The following is a 24,106-nucleotide window of genomic DNA, read 5'->3' on the forward strand; positions in this document are numbered from 1 at the left end:
TTTATTTTTTAAATTTATGACATAATAATTTTTAAAAATCATATAAATTAAATAACACATAATTAAAATAAATATTTAATTAAAAACAACATTACAACGAAAAAATAAAAACTACATTACAACGGAAAAAAAACATTGATCGAAAAAAAACGGTAACCGAAAAAAAAACATTACAATGAAAAAAAAAACACTAATCTTCGTCTAACTATTTCTCCTTGATATTCACATTCTTTTTTTGGAGCACCTCCAACCGTCTCGGTGACAAGTTTTCCTTGCTAGTTTGAGGAAGTCTCAAGTCCTTCGCAATGCGATATTCCTCGGCTTCACGACGAAGGAACTTCAAATGATCTTGTTGCAACTCATATCTTTTACGCGCGATTTCGTTGTGATCGTCAAATTTTTGTTTCATTTCGGCTTTCTCTCGACGTCTACTTTCGCCTTCCTCCGCATGTTGTTGAGCACGCCTCGCTTTGTCGCGACCAATCGGTCATCGAGGCGGAGAGATTTCTTCAAGGTCGTTCAAGTCGTCCGGTGAGAGAACCTAAACTTTCTAAACTTTCATATTTCTGAAAGACCCAAACTTTCATACTTCACAATATTGTTACTCCAAAACTTGCTACATGCATATTCATAAAACAATATTTTACATTGATAGTTTAGTTACATACACCGGATACAAACCGACTATTAAGATTTTTACAAAGTTGTATATATATTACATACTTTCCCAGGAATACAATACAAAAATTCTAACATTGTCCATTCTACATCTTCTACCAGTACAAAACTATACTAGATGCTTATCACCTGCAATAGTTTAAAAATTGAGAGGGATAAACGGGTGACGCTTAGTGAGTTCAATTAGTGAGTTCAATAACAGTTACAATATAACATTATGCCATATACATATCAATATAACAGAAGCAAAGAGGGACAAGGAACAAGAAAGGTAAATGAGTATCATATAACAGGCTTTCCATATCAATGAATAATCAGATTCAAAGATTTGTAATCAATGAGACATAACAATTTCAATATTTGATATATATCAATAAGAATTCAGCTCAAGTGGCGTAGAAAATTTAATTTCAGAATATCATTTCGCTAGAATATACATGCTTTCAGCCCTGTCTTTGTATTATGCTAATGCCGAAGTGATGCTTATGTCATACACTTCATGGCCAAAGGCTACTTATCAGTACCCAAGTGATGCTTATGTCATACACTTCGTGGTCAAAGGAATAACTCATTATCATAATAACATGGGAAAACACATTGAACATATAACACATAACATACAGTTGTTCCTATATTGAAACTCACCGTGAAATAATCTGGGATTAAATGATAATTTGGGCAGCACTTCGGCTCTAAATATAACTTTCTGTGACAAAACCGAGGATTTTTATCAAAAACCAGACCTTGCGCGGGCAAAGTTTCGACTTGAAAATATAATTTTCTCAGGAACTACGGAGCGTCGGGGCTTGCTTCGGGAGTTGGGAATGATACTGGAGCTTCGGGGGGTTAAAAGTGGGTAAAAAAGGGTTTAGAGAATGAGAGATATAAGAGAATGTAACCTAAAACCGGAGACCCTCAATCTCTATTTATAGAGGACCAAAGCTGCTGACTACACTGGGCATAAGTCCTCTGTACGTTGGGCGTACTGCGAGGCGGCCATCTGCGCGGGGCGTACATGCGATGTGTCATCAGATCGGAACTCGGGCTCAGACGTGGCTATCTTATCCGATATGTGTGCCTCGTGCGAAGAGAGAAGGATGTGGCCAACTACGGGTCGCATATATGCGAAGTATGCTGGGCGTACGAAACAAAGTACGTTGGGCGTACCCTTCGGATAAGGCTTCGAACTTTCATTTATTTTTATTTAAGAACTTCAAAAATTCATATCTTTTGCGTACGAGCTCCGTTTTTGGTGTTCTTTATATCCACGCGCATGTGAGATTATACTCTACAACTTTCGTTTAAATTTTATCGGCTAATTTTGAATTTATTTTTAATGTTATATTGTTAACGGGCTGGGACAGGAAAAGTCCGTTAAAAATTATAACTTCTTCATCCAATATCCGTTTTCGTCTGTTTTTTTACCGTTGTACCACTATTGATGAGACCTTTGATTCTCGTTTAGGTTGCGTTGGCTAAAAATCACACGATCTTTATTTCGAGTTTTTAGTTGTCTACTGCTATACTGAAACTTAGAAAAATTATAATTTCCTCATACGAAGTCAGATTTGGACGTTCTTGATATGAATATTCCCGGTTTAACGAATACTACGACTTTCATTTAGATCATAAGGGCTAAAAAGTAGTTTATTGAAAACTCATTTTTTACGTCATTCGGTGTCATTTGAGTTCTGTCGCGAAACTTCAAATAGTCATAACTTCTTCGTTATAACTCGAATTTCGATGAGGTTTCCACCTAAATGGTTCTAATGACATTCTCTACAACTTTCAATAATAAAATTTTACTTATTTAAAATTTTATATTTTCATTAAATTTCAATATTTGACATTAGATTGGAATCTCATAAGACTTCCAATATTTTCCGATGATTCTAAACATAGTTTACTTCAATTCCAGTAAAAACCATCTGTTACTCAATATCACATACTATTTCATAATATTATTATTACAAAACACGCTTTCAAAACGTGTGTGTTACAAATACCTCTTGCTTTTGAGGATTTCGTCCCTGAAATTACATTGATTAAAACAAATGGGGATATTTTGCTTTTATCTCATTCTTATTTTCCCAAGTATAATTCGGGCCTCTATGGTGTTTCCACTTGACAAGCACGAACTCCACTTCTTTATTACATAGATTAGTCGTTCTTTCATTTACGATCTCTTCAAGCTCTTCTATATATTTTAACTTATTATCCAATTTCACTTCGGATAATGGAACCGCTTCATCATATATGCTTAAACACTTACGCATATAACTCACATAAAACACATCATGAATACCTGCCAAATCTTCCGGTAATTCCAAGCGGTATGCCTGTTTACCAATCCTCTGGGTGATTTTGAAAGGACCAACAAATCTAGGACTTAGTTTTCCTTTCTTCCCAAATCGCATAATGCCTTTCCACGGGGATACCTTTAGCATTACGAAATCACCCACCTGGAATTCTATGGGTCGTCTCCTCTTTTCTGCATAGGACTTCTGTCGATCCTGGTCCGCTTTCATTCTTTCTTGTACTATTTGAATCTTGTCGGTGGTGTCTTGAATCATTTCAGGGCCTCCAAGGATTTTCTGTCCTATATCACGCCAACATAATGGAGTACGACATGTCCGACCATATAGTGCTTCATATGGTGGCGTTTTGATTGAAGCGTGGTAACTGTTATTATATGAAAATTCAACAAGAGGTAAATACTTATCCCAGTTACCACCGAACTCCAAGACACATGCACGAAGCATATCTTCTACTGTTTGGATTGTTCTCTCCGTCTGACCATCTCTCTGGGGATGATAAGTTGTGTTGAGAGTGACTCGAGATCCCAATTCACGTTGCATACTCACCTAAAAGTGAGAAGTGAAGCGAGTATCCGATCATAAATGATCTTTAGTGGCACACCATGTCTCGCAACAATTTCATCCAAGTAAACTTGTACGTATTTCTCCATTGGATTCGTTTCACGCATGGAGAGAAAATGTGCACTCTTAGTCAGGCGGTCGACAATTACCCAATGTTATCGTGCTGTTTAGCGGTCTTTGGCAATTTGGTAATAAAATCCATGGACAATTCTTCCCATTTCCACACGGGAACACTAAGACTTTCTGGAGTACCATATGGCTTTTGGTGTTCAGCTATGACTTGTAAACATACTAAACATTCTTGCACGTATCTTCCAATGTCTCTCTTTAATCCAGGCAACCAATAATCAGCTCTTACATCATAGTACATTTTACTTGTACCAGGATGTATGGACAGTTTAAACTTATGGGCTTCATCTAAAATTTTCTTTCTTAATCCACCAATCTTTGGAATCCAAAGCTGATTCTTGAATACCTTTAATCCTCGTGGATTATCAAGTAAAACATCAGCATAATGTACCATCCCTTCTTTCTTTACATTTTCTAGCTTTAAGGCCTCTACTTGCCATTTCTCTAATTCATCAAGAATAGTGAACTTTACTGTGGTGTGAGTAATAGTATAACACATACTATTACGATAAAGCTTTCTGCTAAGTGCATCAACAACCACATTGGCTTTTCCAGGATGGTACAGGATTGCACAGTCATAATCTTTGATCAACTCCATGGCTCGTTGTTGTCTCATATTCAAAGTTTGTTGACTGAATATATACTTGAGACTTTTGTGGTCGGTAAACAATTGGCATTTTGTACCAAAAAGATAATGTCTTCAAAGTTTTAGGGCAAACACCATTGCAGCGAGTTCAAGGTCATGGGTGGGATAATTCTTTTCATACTCTTTCAGTTGTCTTGAGGTATAGACTATTACTTTACCATGTTGCATCAACACACAAACGAGTCCCAACCTAGAAGCATCGCTATACATAGAGAAATCATTATCACCTTCTGGTAGTGATAAGATTGGAGCATGAGTCAAAAGATCTTTTAAAGTTGAGAAAGCTTTTTCTTGGGCTTCAACCCATTCGAACTTTTCTTCCTTTCGTGTAAGACAAGTGAGAGGTACAACTATAAGAGAAAAGTCTTTAATGAACCTTCGGTAATATCCTGCGAGACCCAAGAAACTGCGAATTTCGGAAGCATTACGAGGCGATTCCCAATTCTAAATGGCTTCGATTTTGGTAGGATCTACGGATATACCGTCACCAGAAATCATATGGACGAGAAAGTGAACTTGACTAAGCCAAAATTCACATTTCGAGAAGTTAGCATATAGTTTCTCCTTTCGAAGAAGTTCTAATACCGCACGAATATGAATGACATGATCAGCTTTAGACTTGGAATAGATTAGAATATCATCAATGAATACGATGACAGATTTATCGAGCATTGGAAAGCATACCCGATTCATCATATCCATGAATACGGCAGGGGCATTTTTCAAACCGAATGGCATGGCAAGGAATTCATAATGTCCATATCAAGTACGAAAGGCAGTCTTGGGTACATCCTGCTCGTGTACTTTTAACTGATGATAGCCAGATCTCAAATCAATCTTCGAGAAATAGCTAACACCCTGAAGTTGATCAAATAAATCGTTAATGCGAGGTAATGGATACTTGTTCTTGATAGTCACCGTATTTAGCTCACGGTAATCAATACACATTCGCATCGATTTGTTCTTTTTCTTGACAAACAGTACTGGAGCACCCCAAGGAGAGGTACTTGGTCGAATGAAGCCTTTTTCAAGTAATTCCTGCAGTTGGATCATCATTTCTTTCATTTCAGCTAGTGCAAGACGATAAGGAGTCTTTGCAATTGGGGCAGCACTAGGCACAAGGTCAATTCAGAATTTTACTTGCCGAGGAAGTCCAGACAAATCTTTGGGGAAAACATCAGGATATTCGTTAACAACGGGAACATCATCTACTGTTTTCTTTTCCTCTTTTGAGATATCGACGGTGTAAGCTAGATAGATAGAACATCCCTTCGATATGAATTTACGAGCTTTTAGGAAATAGATTATTTTTTAGTTTCTTTGTTCACCGTAGACATAGATAGGATCTCCCCTTTCAATAAGAATGTGTACTATCTTTTCATAGCATAAGAGTTATGCATGTTTCTTTGACAACTAATCCATGCCGAAAAGAATATCAAAGTTGGGCAAGGAGATAGGAATCAGGTTAGCAAGAAAATTATAGCCTTCAATTTCTACGACACAATTCCTATAGATTTTATCATCAAGTAATGATATACTACCTGCAGTATCTACGTGAAATGGTTGCGCAAGTGCATAGCTAGAAATTTGAAAGGAATGTGCAAATTCATGAGACACAAAAGAATGTGAGGCACCATAATCAAATAAGATGTGAGCAGGTTTAGAGTTAACAAGAAATGTACCCGTCACAACATTCGGGACCTCACGTGCCTCCTCTGTGGTAATCTGGAATGCACGGTCCGTAGCTTTTGGCACCTCCTCCTTTTTAGTTGGAGTACTCTTTGGTTGTTGAATAGGAGCTTGACTTCTCGCTGGTTGTTGAACAGAAGCTTGACTCCCCGTCACCTGACTAGTAAGAGTAGGACAGAAGTGCTTTATGTGGCCAGTAATACCATAAGCAAAACATGTAACATCCTTCATCGGAAAAACGGGCTTCTTGTGGCCTATTTCTCCACATCCAAAACAGACCAATGATCATTTTTCTAGTCTGCATTCGCCCAGATGATTCTTTCCACAATTTCGACATAATGGCGATTGAAGAGAAAAATATTGTGACCTACCGCGGCCACGAGAGGCATTATGAGATTGCAATTGCTTTATAGGTTCAGTTCGAACGGGTTGAGCTGGTGGAATAGAGGAAACAGGAACAGTTCGATTGATACGTGGATGCTTTGAGACAGAAAGAATGGCACCGCGTATCTCCAAGTCATGCTCGTGCTTTCGGCCATACTCAACGGCTTTATCAAATGATAGAACATCTCGATTACTCACGAAATCGTGGGTTTCATATTGTAATCCTTCCATGAATAACTGGATTTTATCATCTTCAGTTGGAATATACTTTGTAGCAAACCGTGCTTTTTGATTGAATTGCGTTTCATATTCATTCATGGTCATTCCTCCTTGTTTAAGTTCAAGGAACTCCTTTTCCAATCTTCTTCTCATATCTATAGGACAATACTTTTCTAGTAAGCAAGTTTTGAACATTCCCCAAGACAAATTCTCCTGATCATACTCTTTAAAAGTCTCAAATGTTGCTTCCCACCACACCAGGGCTTCTCAGGTGAACATTGTGGAGGCATAATTAACTTTGTCTTCATTTATCACATGAGAGATACATAATACTTTTTTCGTATTTTGTATCCAGGTAAGAACAGCAATAGGATTAATGGCACCTGAAAACTACGTAGCACCACTACTCTTAAAATCATTGAACGAGGGACGTTTCACCTTTCCTTTTGAAGATTCTCCAGTGGCTTTCTCTTTGACTTTATCATTATCCTTCTTGTGTTCTTCAAGAGTCTGCCGAATAATACCAGTAAGTTTACCCAAGAGTCTCTCCTCTCGAGGGGATACTGGAGTATTTACTTCACCAGGTTTAGGATTTCCACCCACTTCTGGTGTATGGCTACCTTCCTGTTCAGCCATTCTTCTGAAAATTTGGAGCAACATAGTATTTTAGAATATATTAGGATTTATTAATACCTAATACTTTACTTAAATCTTTCCTATGGTTTGTATCCATATATTCCTAATGAATCCGTTCATATATTGAACTTCCAACGGTTTAAGTCTAAATACCAATCTGTAATATTTAGTTCACTTATACTATTGCTATGATACAATGATTGAGAGAACCTGAACTTTCTAAACTTTTGTATTTCTGAAAGACCCAAACTTTCATACTTCACAATATTGTTACTCCAAAACATGCTACATGCATATTCATAAAACAATATTTTACATTGATAGTTTATTTACATACACTGGATACAAACCGACTATTAAGATTTTTACAAAGTTGTATATATATTACGTACTTTCCCAGGAATACAATACAAAAATTATAACATTGTCCATTCTACATCTTCTACCAGTACAAAACTATATTGGATGCTTATCACCTGCAATAGTTTAAAAATTGAGAGTGATAAACGGGTGACGCTCAGTGAGTTCAATAACAGTTACAATATAACATTATGCCACATACATATCAATATAACAGAAGCAAAGAGGGACAAGGAACAAGAAAGGTAAATGAGTATCATATGACAGACTTTCCATATCAACGAATAATCAGATTCAAAGATTTGTAATCAATGAGACATAACAATTTCAATACTTGATATACATCAATAAGACTTCAGCTCAAGTGGCGTAGAAAATTTAATTTCAGAATATCATTTCGCTAGAATATACAGGCTTTCAGCCCTGTCTTTGTATTATGCTAATGTCGAAGTGATGCTTATGTCATACACTTCATGGCCAAAGGCTACATACCAGTACCCAAGTGATGCTTATGTCATACACTTCGTTGTCAAAGGAATAGCTCATTATCATAATAACATGGGAAAGCAAATTGAACATATAACACATAACATACAATTGTTCCTATATTGAAACTCACTGTGAAATAATCGGGGATTAAATGATAATTTGGGCAGCATTTTGGCTCTAAATATAACTTTCTATGACGAAACCAGGGATTTTTATCGAAAACCGGACCTTGCGCGGGCAGAGTTTCGACTTGAAAATATAATTTTCTCGGGAACCTTGGAGCGTCGGGGCTTGCTTCGGGTGTCGAGAATGATATTGGAGCTTCGGGGGGTTAAAAGTGGGTAAAAAGGGGTTTAGAGAGTGAGATGTATAAGAGAATGTAACCTAAAACCGGAGACCCTTGGTCTCTATTTATAGAGGACCGAAGCTGCTGACTACACTTGGCATAAGTCCTCTGTACCTTGGGCGTACTACGAGGCGGCCATCTGCGCGGCGCGTTCATGCGATGTGTCATCAGATCGGAACTCGGGCTCGGACGTGGCTATCTTATCCGATACGTGGCCGTCTACGGGTCGCAATATGCGAAGTATGCTCGGTGTACGAAATGAAGTTCGTTGGGCGTACCCTTCGGATAAAACTTCGAACTTTCATTTATTTTTATTTAAAAACTTCAAAAATTCATATATTTTGCGTACGAGCTCCGTTTTTGACGTTCTTTATATCCACGCGTAGCTGAGATTATACTCTACAACTTTCGTTTAAATTCTATCGGCTAATTTTGAATTTATTTTTAATGTTATATTTTTAACTGGATAGGACAGGAAAAGTCCGTTAAAAATTCATAACTTCTTCATTCGATGTCCGTTTTCGTTTGTCTTTTTACCATTGTACCACTATTGATGAGACCTTTGATTCTCGTTTAGGTTGCGTTGGCTAAAAATCACTCGATCTTTATTTCGAGTTTTTAGCTGTCTACTGCTATACTGAAACTTAGAAAAATCATAATTTCCTCATATGAAGTCAGATTTGGACGTTCTTTTTACTAAAATTCTCGGTTTAACGAATACTATGACTTTCATTTAGATCATAAGGGCTAAAAAAGTAGTTTATCAATAACTCATTTTATACGTCATTCGGCGTCATGCCGGTTTTGTCGCGAAACTTCAAATAGTCATAACTTCTTCGTTATAACTCGGATTTCGATGAGGTTTTCGCCTAAATGTTTCTAACGAGATTTTATACAACTTTTAATAAAAAAATTTACTTATTTCAGATTTTATATTTTCGTTAAATTTCAATATTTGAAATTAGATTGAATCTCATAAGACTTCCAATATTTTCCGAGTGATTCTAAACATAGTTACTTCAATTCCTGTAAAAGTTATCACTTAGAAATCAATTAGCAATATCACATAGTATTTAATAATATTGTTAATTACAAAACACGATTTCAAAACGTGTATGTTACATCCGGTATTTCATCCGTGTCCGCATTGAGGTCGATGTTCGTGCGTGCGTCCGAAACATTGACTGAACACGAGCCGCGGGACCTCTTCGATTGTTGTTCCATAAATGTGTCCGTTTTATTCCACTCTGGGTTTTCCTTGTCAATCTCCCAATTCTTTTCATGCTAAAAATGTGACTAGTCTCGACATGATATTGGTCCCTCGTCGCTCTATAAACGTCAAAATCGGTTGCACCACTTTGCTTGTGCGAGGAAAGTTTGTTGTAGACGGAATTGAACTGGGTGCACTTCTTGCTTATTTGAGTCTATTTGCTACTAAATATGTCGTGATTGCTATACTTTTCATCCTTCTTCAAAATGGTACGAAATTTCCCGATCACGGCTTCCCAAAAAGCAACTTTTCTCATATTGTTTCCTTGCGTTGGATTTTTTTTGATGTCCCGTACCAAGCTACGCCAATGCGTATTCCTCCTCCATGGTCCACCATGTTGGAGGTTCGACTTCCAATTGCTCCATCGCAACCACTTTCCCTTTCTTTCGTGGTCTCCCTTTCTGGGCCGTTTTTTTCAGCTCCCTCTCCTTGCGTCTCGGGTACAGTTTATTGGATGGGTGGTGGTTGTGAGGTATTTTGTTGCATTGTAGTGAATGGTTTGAAAATGTTTTGTGGAAGGGTTATAGGGAATTGTGATGGGGATGAGACGGGATTGAAAAAGTTGCCTTGAATTTTGAGGATGTTCGCGTACAATTCGTATTGTACAAAACTGAGGGGCGGAGGTGTATTTGTGGTTGGAGGAGGAGTGTTGGGGTTTTGATCCATATGATTTTTTGTGTAAAAAAAATGAAATGAGGGTATGTAAAAATTTAAATCGAGAAAAGATGAGTGATAATTGAAGTGAATATATATATATATATATATATATATATATATATATATATATATATATATATATATATATATATATATATATATATATATATATATATATATATATATATATATATATGTTGAGTGAAAACTGAAAAATAAAATAGTTTGTTTTTACCATTTTGGCTGTTATTGAATGGTCCAGTTTATGACCGTTGCAAAAAATAAATGCAAACTCCACTCGTTTCTTCCCGTTACCACAAAAACGTCACTCGATGTAAAGCTCAATAGTGGCTAGGGGCGGTGTTACGCACGTTATACCGATGATATGGGAAGTCCACCTCGGATTAACGCATGCTCCCGTTGCCTGCTCTATACAGTCTTAGTGATACGGTTGGAGTTGGTCTAAATCCGAAACTACCCTTCATTCTATCATTTCTTACATTGATTGCCTTGGAATGAATAGTGCAATCATCTCACATAACCCACTTTGAAAATTAATTAGATAAAAACTGGTTAAAGGGAAAAAAATATAAAAAACAAAGGAATGTCCTGTAAGTGTGAGGTGCACCATTTAAATACAATAAAAAAACAATAGGTAAAAAGAAAGTCTAAATCAAAATGGAAATTAAAAAGACGAAGAAAGCATAAAAAGGACTAAATTGCACGAATGGTCTCTGTGGTTAGCTGAAAATTGTCATTTTGGTCCAAAAAAGTTTGGACTAGCACCAAAGGTCCAAACTTTTCATTTTGTTGTGAGTTTGGTCCGATTTTTTTTGAACTTTTTTATTAAGATGATTTTGCCCCTGGTTATTTAATATTTTAATTTTCTTTTATTACAACAATTAAAAAGAAATAAAAAAAATAAGAGAAAAGAAAATACTCTCTCTCTCTCTCTCTCTCTCTCTCTGAATATGAATTAAGTTCATCAACTGACTTTCTTATCTGAAATTCAACAAACATCCATTCTTCATTCCACCCTCATTTTTTTAGATCAAATATCCAGTATCCACTAAAATTTATTGTTCTTCAGATGTTTTTTTTTCAACAAAAGCACAAATTTGAGTTTTTTTTGGATTAAATGCTTTGGCCGTTTTGATTTTTTCCGAGAACCCAGAATCCATCGAGCCATAAATTCAGTTAGGAGCTCATGTATCACTTCGATAAACACCAAACAATTGTCATCATCAATAAATTTCAGATCAAACACCATACCTAAAAAACTTTCATGTTCTAGATTGTTCTTCAAAGATAGTTACACCTACTTCAGGGCTCACAACTTTCAACCAAACAAAAAACTCTCACTCTCACACACACACATAAACAAAAAACTTAACTAAGCCCTCCATCTCCATCTACCATCGATATGTTTAAAGATTCAAGTAATGAACTTCTCAAAAAACCCACTTTGTTTGAGACTTCCACTTTAAATTTTTTACTTGATTTCTTTATGTAATGGAACAAAAGTGTAAAGTATTACAAAGTGAATCCGAGCTGTACTGAAATACCAATTTCTTTGCAGTGGCCATTTCTGATGTCCCCACAGAGATGAGTTTGATGGGTTTTGAGCATAACAACAATCCTATGGTGCACATGCAAACCCTAAAACTTTGGATCTAGGTTTCTCTATTGTACATGAAAATTATCCAAAACTTACAAACCCTAGATCTAGCATACAAAATCCAAAAATAACAAATAAAACAAGTTTAGATGATTACCTTTAGATTATTGCAAGAATCTTCAAGCTTTGAGAGCCTAGTATCACAAATGTAATACCTATAATCGATCACAAACACCAAGGCAACAAGAATGATCTTGGAGAGAGAGGATGGTGGCTCAAAATCGGCTCTAAGAACTCTAGGGTTCTTCTAGTAGTCGATTTTGGATGCCCTAGCGGTCCTTATATAGCTGAGCTCCTAGGGTTTCAATCAAAACCCTAATTGGATAGCTTAGGCCTTAAGCAGCCCCAAGAACCTTCTGGAATAAGGCCTTGGACGATTTCAAGGTGGGCTTCCACCCTAATTTCGTCCACCCCCTATAAACCATAAGATCCACAACCCAAAATTCAATTATCTTATAATTGCAATTTCAGTCCTTTAAGTTTAATTAATATCTTTTTATCACAAAATTAATTTCTTATTTAATTCTTGACCAATATTAATCAATCAATATGATTTCTATTTTAATATATTATTCATATAATATATTAATAAACCATAATATCTTCTTTCTCCACTAATCATCCAGTCAAGTTGCTCCGGTGAAGGCAACCCAAAAGGACCATGCTACAACCGGGGCAAGTACATACCAAATATAGTTATGGACTTAGACATTAATCCAATAAGGTTTACATCACAGATGTGGGATTACATGGTTATCGGATCTACGACACATTATACAGGTGGGTTTACAGGGTTTTCGGATCTGGGAGAAGGGGAGAGAAGGGTTATCAGATCTTAAAGAGATGGAAAGAAGGGAGACGATCTGAAAACACCATCCTATTTCATCAGAGCTAGGATTTTCGGCGATAGCTCCTACGTTGGAGGTGGAGATCTATGGAAACCCTAGTAGCGACGACGACGACTTATGGTTTCCGATAGACGATATCAGAGAAGGTAGAGGGCGGCGTTCTAGATCCGATAACGAATAAAATAAGGCATGAAGCAGATGTTGGTGGTCACGCTCTTGAAGGTTGTATGATGGTGGTTGTTGTGGAGATGACAACGGTGGCTGAAGGGGGTGACGACGACAGCTGACGGTGATGTATCAACAATTTTCATCTTCCTGCAAGTAGTGGTGCATCGGTGTATATAAAAATGCAAGAAGATGGTATTACAGACTTTAAGAGAAAGAGAGAGAGAGAGAGAGAGAGAGAGAGAGAGAGTTAATTGTAATATATAAAAAACTAATAATTTAACTTTAAAATTATGAGAAGTGAAAACTGTTAAATAAATGTTAATTGCTATGTAGCATTTTAGGGTGCAAAGTTCTCCTTAGATGTGGAGTGTAGGCTTACCATTTTGTAAGTGTAAATAGGTTGAGTCTTTCTTATAATTAGGAAGTGAGTGACTCCCATTAGGAAAAAGACTCATTTGTGAGTGTTAGTTTAGTGAGAGAAAGAACAAAATCACTTGTACTCTTGCTATTCTAATGGATCTTAAATGATTTTATTTACTTCTTGTGTTCTTGATTCTTGTATGATTCACTAGATCTTTTCAATTCCGCACATGTCATCATAATTAAGATCTCTACAATTGGTATCAGAGCAGGTGTTCTTGAAGCTCTCAAGAATTGATCCATCATGACTACATGATTTGAGTGAATCTTCATTGTTGTGGGTTTTTCATTTTTGAGAAAGTTTGTGTTCTAGGAATCAAATTTTTCCTTGATTTGATCCACAATTCGATTTTCTCTCTCTAGAATACTTGTTTGTATCACTTTCTCTCTCTAGAGATTTCATTCATAACCAGTTTCTCTCTCTAGAAAATTTTCAAGTTTTATGATTAGGGTGTATTTGGCTTATGATTCTTGGGTTGTGATGATTGGAGATGTCAAATACAAAGTGAATGAGAAACAATTTTCTGGGTTATTGTTGAGAGGTGGGTTGATATCATGGGAAACTTTGATTTCTTATGGAGGATTGAAAGATGATCAGGGAAAGTTAATATTTCAACCTCTTAATACGATTGATTGTTTGATTCAAATTTCCATGAATATGCTATCTTGGAGTGCTAATCAAAAGGAAGGAAAAGTAAGAGAATTATTCGATAAGGAATATGTTTCTCTCATTGAAGACCCAAATGATCTTCATGTTCTTAAGTTTGTTGAATTTCAAGAAATGGGAATTCAATGTGATTTTGATGAAGATGTGAAAGTTCTTCGTTTAATTAGAGTTCAAATCGATGAATGCTTGAATTCTTGTGATTTCTTTGAAGGAATGGTTCCTTATCGAAAGCAAGAAGTTCAAATGTATCAAACTCCAAAGGATTTGATTCAAACTTGCAAAGTTGAAGTTGTCAAGAATGAAGTTGTTCTTAATTTCAAATCTTCAAGATCTAAGAAGATGAAAAGGAAGAAAAAGAAAAAGAAGATCTGCAAGAATAAATGAGTTTCTTCACAAAAATCTTCGAAAGCTGTTTTGAATTCAAAATCTATGAAGCAAGTTTGGGTTCCAAAGCAACAATCATCAAGTGTTGCAGTGAATTTGAATTCAAAACCCAAAATTTTTTATGGTTCTTATGAAGATGATGCTAGATTTTTGAAGAACATGAAGAACGGTTTGTACAACACGCATCGTGGGTGGTACAATATGATGATTGGAGATTTTCTTGTTCCAACAAAAGAATCAAGATCTTCAATGATTGATTCGTATGTTGCAAACGGAGAGAGAATCATCAAGAAGGTGTCTCAAATTCTCAAGTGGATTCTGAAAAATTCATGTTGATATCATTGAAGAACGATCCATGTTTTATCGAAATTCAATTTTAATTTTGATTCGTGCGATTTGTTTTTCATTTTTGATCGTTTTGATTCGTTGGATCTATTTCCTTTCAAACCCAATTGTTGATCTAATTATTTTTTGGTTAGATCAATCCAAAAATCAAAATCAAAATCATATTCTCATAATTTCTTTTTAAATTTCGAAATCAATTTGTTGTTATAGGCCAATATTTTAAAATTTCGATGTTCTTCAAGTCCAATTAAATTGAAATCTTTCAAGCCCAAATCACATGTTTGATATTGTCATCATGTTTTAGCGCAAAATGGTAATTTGTTACTGTTCATGTAGTCAGTTCAGTATTTCGTTCTCGTCTGTTCGTCATTCTCGATCTCTTGTTCTTGATAGAGTCAATGTCAAATGTTGATACATGTGATTGTTGATGTCGAAAGCTATATAGCTTGGTAATCTAAAACACATAGAATCGAAAATCAGTGAATTTGGAATTGTAATACGTTTTTGGTTCAAAGTCAGCACCAAAAGTCAAAATTGACTGATTTCTGTTTTGGATGTTGTTCGTTGATTGAGTCGAAGACGAAAACATTATTGGAATCGATATCCACTTGGAGTCGAATGGTCAATGAGTCGATGGGTTCATATGTTGGTCGAAAGGGTCAATATAGAATGTTGATATGGTTTACATAAGTCTCGCATCGTAGACTTAGAAATTGCTAGAGTCGAAAGCCTATGGTTGGATTTATTGATGTCGAAATTAGATGTTGCTTGAAGACGAACTTTGGTACTAGATTGATTTCGATTGTCAAAGTCTTTAGCTTGACATCGAATTCAACTTATATTCCTTTTGTTCGTATTGAGAAATCGAATTATGATGAACGTTCGTTTTGGGTTGATGGTCAAACAGCCTTCGATGTGTGGGTATCAGGTCGTTCGATGCAATGGGATCGATTGAGTTCGTTATTGGTCACGATGGTTGGAATTCACTATGGAAGGTCGGATGACTTGAGGGTAAATCGAAGTTGTTGAATTTGATGTCGAACGCCTTGAGGTCGAGAGTCCCCTGCTTGGTGTCGAACAAAGTTTCGTTGTAAGGCCTGATAGTTCGATATGAGGAGGTCATAGAGTGCATCTGGTATGCGAATGGGAAAGAGATGGTTTGATTTTGGTTAATTGGTACCTTCGCTATAGGATGATTGGGTTGAACGTATTTGATTTTTGATTGGGATGTCGAATTGGAGTGTTGGATAGTGAGTTCGACATGAGTAGGTTACGATTTGGGTTAATGTCGAAAGAACCTTCGATATCTTGATATCAAACCACCTTCGCTGTTGGCAACTCGATTTGGAGGTCTTCGCCATGGTAGTTCAATTTTGACTTTGATATGGTCAAAATTCACTATCGGGCATCTGGTAACGATGTGAAGAAGGAAACAAAACATTTTCCGTTTGCACCCCTGGATTTTTAAAGAAGTGGCAGAAAAGACCCAATTTCGATATGGAGTAATATTGTGTGAAGAATGCAGACTTTTTGTTTTGCATCCCTTAAGTTTCAGCGAATTGGCAGAATTTACCCAGTTTCCCAATTGGGCTAAAAATTCTAAGAAATGGGAGATTTTTCGAGTTCAGTCCCTGAAGGTTATGCGAATTGACACTTTATGCCCGCATTTGGGGTAAAGTTTCGCATTGGAAGCAGTTTTTGGTGTAATGGGTCCCTGTAGAATTTTTGATATTCACAGTTTATACCCAGATTTACGAAATTCTTGCAACTTTCACCCAAAAGTCGAAAATTTTCACAAAAGCTAGAACATAATTAGTGTTCACTTGGCATGCCACGTGTGTGTGTCCATGTTTTCCACAAACTTGCAAAATAGTTCTTTTTCTAGTAAGGAATTTGTAAAAAATTTCCTTTCATTTTGTAACACCCCAAGTTCAGAAGTGCAAGTTCAAGGTTCCTGGTGTAATTATGGAAGATCGACTCGGCGAGTCGAGACATGATTTGGCCATGTGCTAAGTGACTGACTCGACGAGTCAGTGCTGGAATGAGAAACCCTAATTCCTGGGGTTTGCACCCTATATAAGGAACCTTAAGTCCCACCCCAACCTCTTTAGCACTCCCTTTGACATCCAAAAACTTTCCCCATCGATTTCAAACCCTAAATTGAGAGTGAGAGGGATTTAAGTGTGTTTTGGAGCTTGGAGAAGAAGGATACTTGAAGCAAGAGTTGGTGGGATCATAGAGGAGCGAAGTGGATCTGATTTCCTTGCTTGTTGGCATCAGATTAAAGGTAAAAAGCTGTTGCCTTGACTTTGTTGTGTTTAGATGGATCATGAATGAAGTTTTAGGGCCAAATTATCATATATGAGCCTCTTTTCGAGTATTGGGTTCAGATCTGTGGTTGCTACTATAGATCTAGACTGGTCCTGACTCATGAATCTGGAAAGTGATAGCTTTGGGGCTTGATTGAGAGTATCCTTGCCTTAAACCTTCACTTTAGCTTGAGTAGAGCTTGTTGAGCCTTGCATGCACGTAAAGTTGGAAAGTTTACGTGTGGATCTGGCCCTAGGAGTCCAGATCTATGTATTGGAAGCAATGGTTTGGCCTTTGATCGTCTGAATGAAGGTATTACGTATGGACTCGGCGAGTCTGGGAGATGAGTCGACGAGTCGGACTACAAATTTGGCATGAATCGCGTAGTAACTCGGCAAGTCACATGGGTGTACTTGACGAGTTGGATGAAGATAGGCATGTACTTGAAGAGTTGGAAGAACAACTCGGTGAGTCTGTTGAAGATTGCCTTAGGCTCGGCGAGTCTGTTCTTGGACTCGGCGAGTCTGGTCGAGGAGTCCTAACCTTTTCTGGTTAAGTCGTGAATCGGTGAGTCGAAGGATGACTCGGTGAGTTGAGCATGAAGGGACTCAGAGTTTGTTGGACTCGGCGAGTCTTGGGGCGACTCGGTGAGTTGAGTCGTGATATGAGAGTTTTGAGTATGGGAACTCGACGAGTCAACGGGTTGAATCAGCGAGTAGGCTCAACCAAGAAGGTTGACTTTGACTGAGGACTTGGACTTTGACCAAGGGTTGACCAGTTGACTTCCAGGGGTATTTTGGTAATTATTGGTATTTATTGATTTGGTTTTTGGTAATGATAAGTGGCGGAGTTCGTGCTGGTGGTCGGAGCAGCGTGATCTTATTCTTCAGTCGGCAGTTACAGGTGAGTTATCCTCACTATACTGACAGGATTTACGGCACCAAGGTCGGCCCTTTATCGGATGGAAATCAGGGTGTTGTTGTTATGTTATTGCTTTGCTATGTTTGCATCCTGGTAGTTAGGATGGTACACATTAGGGACCTGGTTAAGGTCGGTATCCTGATAGTTAGGATGTTACATGTGTGACCGGAAGGTCTTATGTGCTAATAGAGTATGAGATATATGTTGATAGATGTTATGAGAGCTGTATGTGTTAAGTTAAGTTATGAGCAGTATGTTATGGACCGGAAGGTCATCATGTTATATGTGGTTATATGATGAAGGTCTTATGTGCTAATAGAGTATGAGATATATGCTGATAGATGTTATGAGAGTTGTATGTGTTAAGTTACATTATGAGCAGTATGTTATGGACCGGAAGGTCATCATGTTATATTCGGTTATATGATATGTATGTGCTATGTATGTCATGTATGATAAGGACCGGAAGGTTAATATGATATGGACCGGAAGGTCAACAGAGATATGGGATGGAAATCCCCTGAGACATGATCGGAAGATCCCATGGAGTCATGGCCTGGAAGGGCGTATGTGTTGTTATGGTCTGGAAGGGCGTATGAGTTGTTATGGCCTGGAAGGGCGTATGTGTTGTTATGGCCTGGAAAGGCGTATGTGTTGTATGTAGTATTTTGGGGGTAATTCACTAAGCTTTCGGACTTACAGTTGTGGTTTAATGTTTTAGGTACTTCAGGAGACTGTGACAAGTCAAAGGCGTGATCGTACCGCTCCTTGTGTTTATGTTTTATGATATGGATCTGGGAAAAATACTCTGATAATAAAAGTATTGAAAACCTTTTTGTAATGAATTAATGAAAGTGGGTTGTTTTTGAAAAGTTTAAATTAGTTTGAATTTTTACGGTGTTACACCTTTCACAAAGAGTAAATTACACGAATGGTCCCTATGGTTTAGGGTAATTTGCGTGTTTGGTCCCTAACTTATTTTTTAACTCGAAAGGTCCCTACTGTTTGTTTTTGGTACGTGTTTGGTCCCTGTCTTACCTAAAAAGACTATTTTGCACTTGATTTTTTAATTTATTTAAATAAACACACTCCCAACCCCACCCTTCACTTTACCTTACATACCTCACCATTTTTCCCTATTTAAATAATAGTCATTTTAGGTAAGACATGAATCAAGCACAGGGCCGGCCCAAGGCATGTTCAAAGTGTGCCTTTGAACAGGGCCCACTAAAATCTAGGGGCCCAAATATTCCTTGGTCTTTGTATTAGCTTAGGTTATGTATCAGGTGGAAAAACGGAACGATGCAAGCGAGAAAATAAACGGGAATCAGATGTTTTTGGGGAAGAAAATAACGCTTAGGTTCCTTCAATCTCGGTGATAGTGATTACGATTTAAGTATGAGGAACAAGTTAATGATGCCATCGATTGAGCGAATCACCGTCGAGCTCCTTGGCAACGATTTCCTTCTTTCATTCTTTGCTTGAAATCAGAAAAATCATTCAAATGAAAACCTTCAATCTTCGAACATATGAAACATTTCAGACCCATTGAGTTCTTACTTCTTTATTTCATAAATCTTCCAAATGATAAGGAAAAAAATCCTTCAATCATCGGTAGGAAGGTGCTGAAAATTAGAATTCAAGTCTCGGCCTCTTTTATGGACAAAAATCAGATGGTACTATACACTTTTTTTATCTATCTGATACATATTTTTGTATTGTAGTAATTTATGTTTTTTTTCTTGAATTCATATTTTTTCTTGAATTTATTGTTCTTTTTTTTTTGAGTTTATATTTGTTTCAAAAGAAGAAATCAGAATTTGAAACTAAAGGAAATTAGACTTCCAGAAGCAAAATCTATCAATCCATATTTTTTTACTGAATTTATGTTCATGTTTTCTTCAATTCAGAAACAATATCTATCGGTCCAATTTCAAGGGTTCGAAGTTTTTGATGCTGAGTAGTTTGAAGTGTTGAAAATAAGAAGATAAATTTCTGATTTCTATTTTTTTTATTAGAAGCAAATGAGACTTTCACTCTACAAATTGTGTAATATAGCATTCTAATTGCCCATTTTTTCTTTATGATTCATTTCTAATTTTTTTTTTACAGATTTATAGACTGTATAAATGTTAAAACTTGCTTAAATATTAGAATGATATTATCGAAAAGTTGAGTAATATTAGAAGGATGGTTGTTTCAAGCAGAAGAAAAAAAGTATATATTATTTTGAATCAAATTGTAATTTATGTATTTTTGTAATAGAATATGAAATAGTATAATTGTTTTGCAAAATTTTTTATATATTTCAAATTTTAGAGCATATTTTTGGTTAATTTGCGCAGGGCCTCCGAAATCTCGTGGCCGGCCCTGATCAAGCGTGTAACAAAAACAAAGAATAGGGACCAAACGCGTAACAAAAACAAACAATAAGGACTTTCCGAGTTAAAAAAATAAATTAGGCATCAAAAAAATAAATTACACCAAACCATAGGGACCATTCGTGTAATTTACTCTTTCACAAAACTACAATAATGGTCCCCTGTTTCATAAAATTATAAAAATACCCATGTCTAATAGCAAAATTATAAAATTGGTAAATATGTTCAACAAATAGATAGTCACTTCCTAATAGCAAAATAACATAAATGGTCCTTATGTTTCATAAAGTTACAAAATGTTGCCTGCCTATTACTGAATTTCCCAACTCGATCCCTGTGTTTTAAAGAAAAATTAAAAAGATGACACTATTTAAGTGATGTTTACATAAATAATTTCGAAAATATAAGATTAATAACTTGTTGTCAGCCGCAACGCACATGTTACCCCTAGTTGCGACTTAAAATCGTAATAACCAATGTTTTAAAACCCGGGTCGACTAGGCCGGTTGAACCGGTTGGACCGTGACCCGGGTGAGAAGACGGGTCAATTAAGACCGGGTTTTTGTAAAAATACCGACCGGATCGAACCGGCCGGGTTTACCACGAACCGCGGTTGAACTGGGTAATTTGAACCGGTAAAAAACCGGATTGGCCCGTTTTTTAGGGCTTGGATAATTAAGTGGGTATCGCTGCTCCAGGCCTCAAAACAAAGTAACAAACGCCGTTCTTCTCTTCTCTTCTCTGGGAAACGAAAGCAGCGACTGAAAGAAGGCATTGACTGCAATTCTCCGACGACTTAAAGAAGGCAGCGACTTCCAACTGCGAAGGTTATTCTCCGGCGACTTCCATTCTTCTCCGGGTGAGTTTTTTTTCCTGCAACTGTTGTTAATTGTTATGAAATCAGCGACTGTTGTTATGAAAACAACGACTTTTTTTTCCATGCTACATCGAAATCAAGTGATAGATTAGAGATCCAATTGCTCAATGACAAACACATGAACATTGTTCTGCTTCTTTTTTGTTTCTTTTTAATTTTATTTAATTTGATTTAGAACTCTTGAATCTATCCCCATTATTCCCCCAATGAGAATGGCCCAACTGCTCTATTTATTTCCTTCTTTTCTTTCTTTGCTTTTGATTTCATGTACAGGGGCATAGTAAACATAATCTTTTTTTTCTTTTTCTTTTTGTTCTTTCTATGTGATTTAAGGTTTTGTTACAGTTGCTTCAACAAATGAGAATGGCTTCATTAAATAATATGATACAAAATAAAGAACTATACTTATCGTGTAATCATATTTTCCATTCCAATGGCATTTCAGGATTTAATGAACCCCACTGTTAGCTTTGTCCCATTTATATCAAATCAATTCAGCCATTTCACAACACTATATGAGTTATATGAATAGATTTTGTTGTATGCATATCATATATCAATTTTTCTATGGCTTCCATTCTTCCTGCTAACCAAGTGTGATAGGCCCTGTTATTTTGTAAGTTTATTTATTGTTAATTATCAATTACAGTTCATTTATTGTTTCAAGGTTTTGATTATAACATTACTTTTCAATGCAGTTAGATATGGAATCAAGGGAAGAAGAACCATTGCAAGCACAATCTCAAGCTCAATCCCATTCTTCGGTTCAATCAAATGTACGAACAAAGACGGATATAGCATGGGAACATGTTACTCAAGTCGTTGATGAGAAGGGGAAAAAGGCATGGATATGTAACTTTTGTCAAAAAGTTATAGGTGGTGGTGGAATAAACAGGGTTAAGAAACATCTTGTTGGTGTTAAAGGTGAGGTAGCAGCATGCCCAAAAGTTAGTCAAGAAGTGCGGTTTACTATGCAAGGGAAATTGAAAGAGACCGCTCAAAAAGAAAAAGAAAAACGTACCACTAGTGTTACTATCTTGGATGATGATGATGAAGAGATGGAGGAAGCAGAAATTTCAACTGTGAAAAAGGGGAAAAGGAAATCTACTTCAAACTTGCATCCATTTTTTACGAAAGGTATAAATGATCCTTCCCAACCCACTATCAAATCTGCAATGCAAAGTAAGGCAAAAATACATGATGTGGATTTAGTTATTGCTATGTGGTTTTATGATGCATGTATAACTATGAATGCTTGCAACTCTCCTTTTTTTCAACTTATGGTAGATAAAATAGCAAGTATTGGTTATGGGTACAAAGCACCTAATTATCATGCTCTGAGGGTTAATTTATTGATAGATGCAAAAAAGTCGGTTTCATTGATAATTGATTCGTTAAGAAGTCAATGGGTTGATACGGGTTGCACAATTATGAGTGATAGGTGGAGGGATGTTTCACAACGACATTTGATTAATTTCTTGGTTTATTGTCCGAAAGGGATATCATTTCTTAAATCTGTTGATGCATCTGATATAGAGAGCAATGCTACAAATTTGTGTTTGTTTGTTGAGATTGTTGAAATGGTAGGAGAAAAAAAATGTGGTGCAAATGGTAACTGATAATGCTGCTAATTACAAACTTGCTGGTACTAAGTTATGTAAAAGATATCCTTCTATTACTTGGTCTCCATGTGCAGCGCATTGTCTTAATCTTGTATTAAAGGATCTTTTAGAATTGGATAATGTGAAAAGTTTGGTCAATCTTCCATCAAGGGTTACTATTTTTGTTTATAATCATAAGTGGCCCTTGAATTGGTTAAGAAAAAGACTCGGTTGGAAAGAAATTATCCGTCCAGGTGCTACTCGGTTTGGTACCGTGTTCATTGCATTGCAAAGTTTGTATGACCATAAAGAAGATTTACAAGCAATGGTCATATCTAATGAATTTAAGAAGACGTTGAAAGTGGGAAATGCGGTTGAATGTAAACAGATTGTCTTGAATGTGTAACGCTCTAAAAATTTCAACCAATTTAAACTTTTCGAAAACAACCCCGTTTCATTAAGTTATTACAAAAAGGTTTTCAATACAATTATTATCAGATTCTTCCCAGAACCACATCATAAAACATAATCATGAGGAGCGGTACGATCACGCCTTCGCCTTGTCATGGTCTCCTAAAGAACCTGAAAAACATTAAACCACAACTGTAAGCCCGAAAGCTTAGTGAGATACCCCCAAAATACCAACCACATATACCATACACGCACAAAATGCCATAACATAACAGAACACATAACAACCATGCATGTCGGGTCTACTGTGTGATTGGTCCGCCGCACCGGCCTTCAGTCCACCTGGTCCACCCTTCGAGTCCTACCATATACATCAAGTCTACAGTGTGATTGGTCCGCCCGCACCGGGCCTTCAATCCACCTGGTCCACTCTCTAAGTCTACAGTATGACTAGTCCGCCCGCACTAGGCCTTCAGTCGGCCTGGTCCACTCTCCGAGCCTCGGCACGTCTGGTCCGCCCTCTTGGAGCCTACAGCCTATCCGGACCGCTCGCTGGGCCTTCGGGATAACCGGTCCGCCCTGGGTATGCTGGCCTACAGCACAAAGCAGGACCCGCCTCAACCCAACTCCAGTCCAACAACCATGTGCACATAAACATTTAATCATATAACAATTCACATCTAATCAAACCGATCTAGCAGATCACATAGCAT

Source organism: Lactuca sativa, chromosome 5 (assembly GCF_002870075.4).
Source record: "Lactuca sativa cultivar Salinas chromosome 5, Lsat_Salinas_v11, whole genome shotgun sequence".
Lineage (NCBI taxonomy): Eukaryota > Viridiplantae > Streptophyta > Magnoliopsida > Asterales > Asteraceae > Lactuca > Lactuca sativa.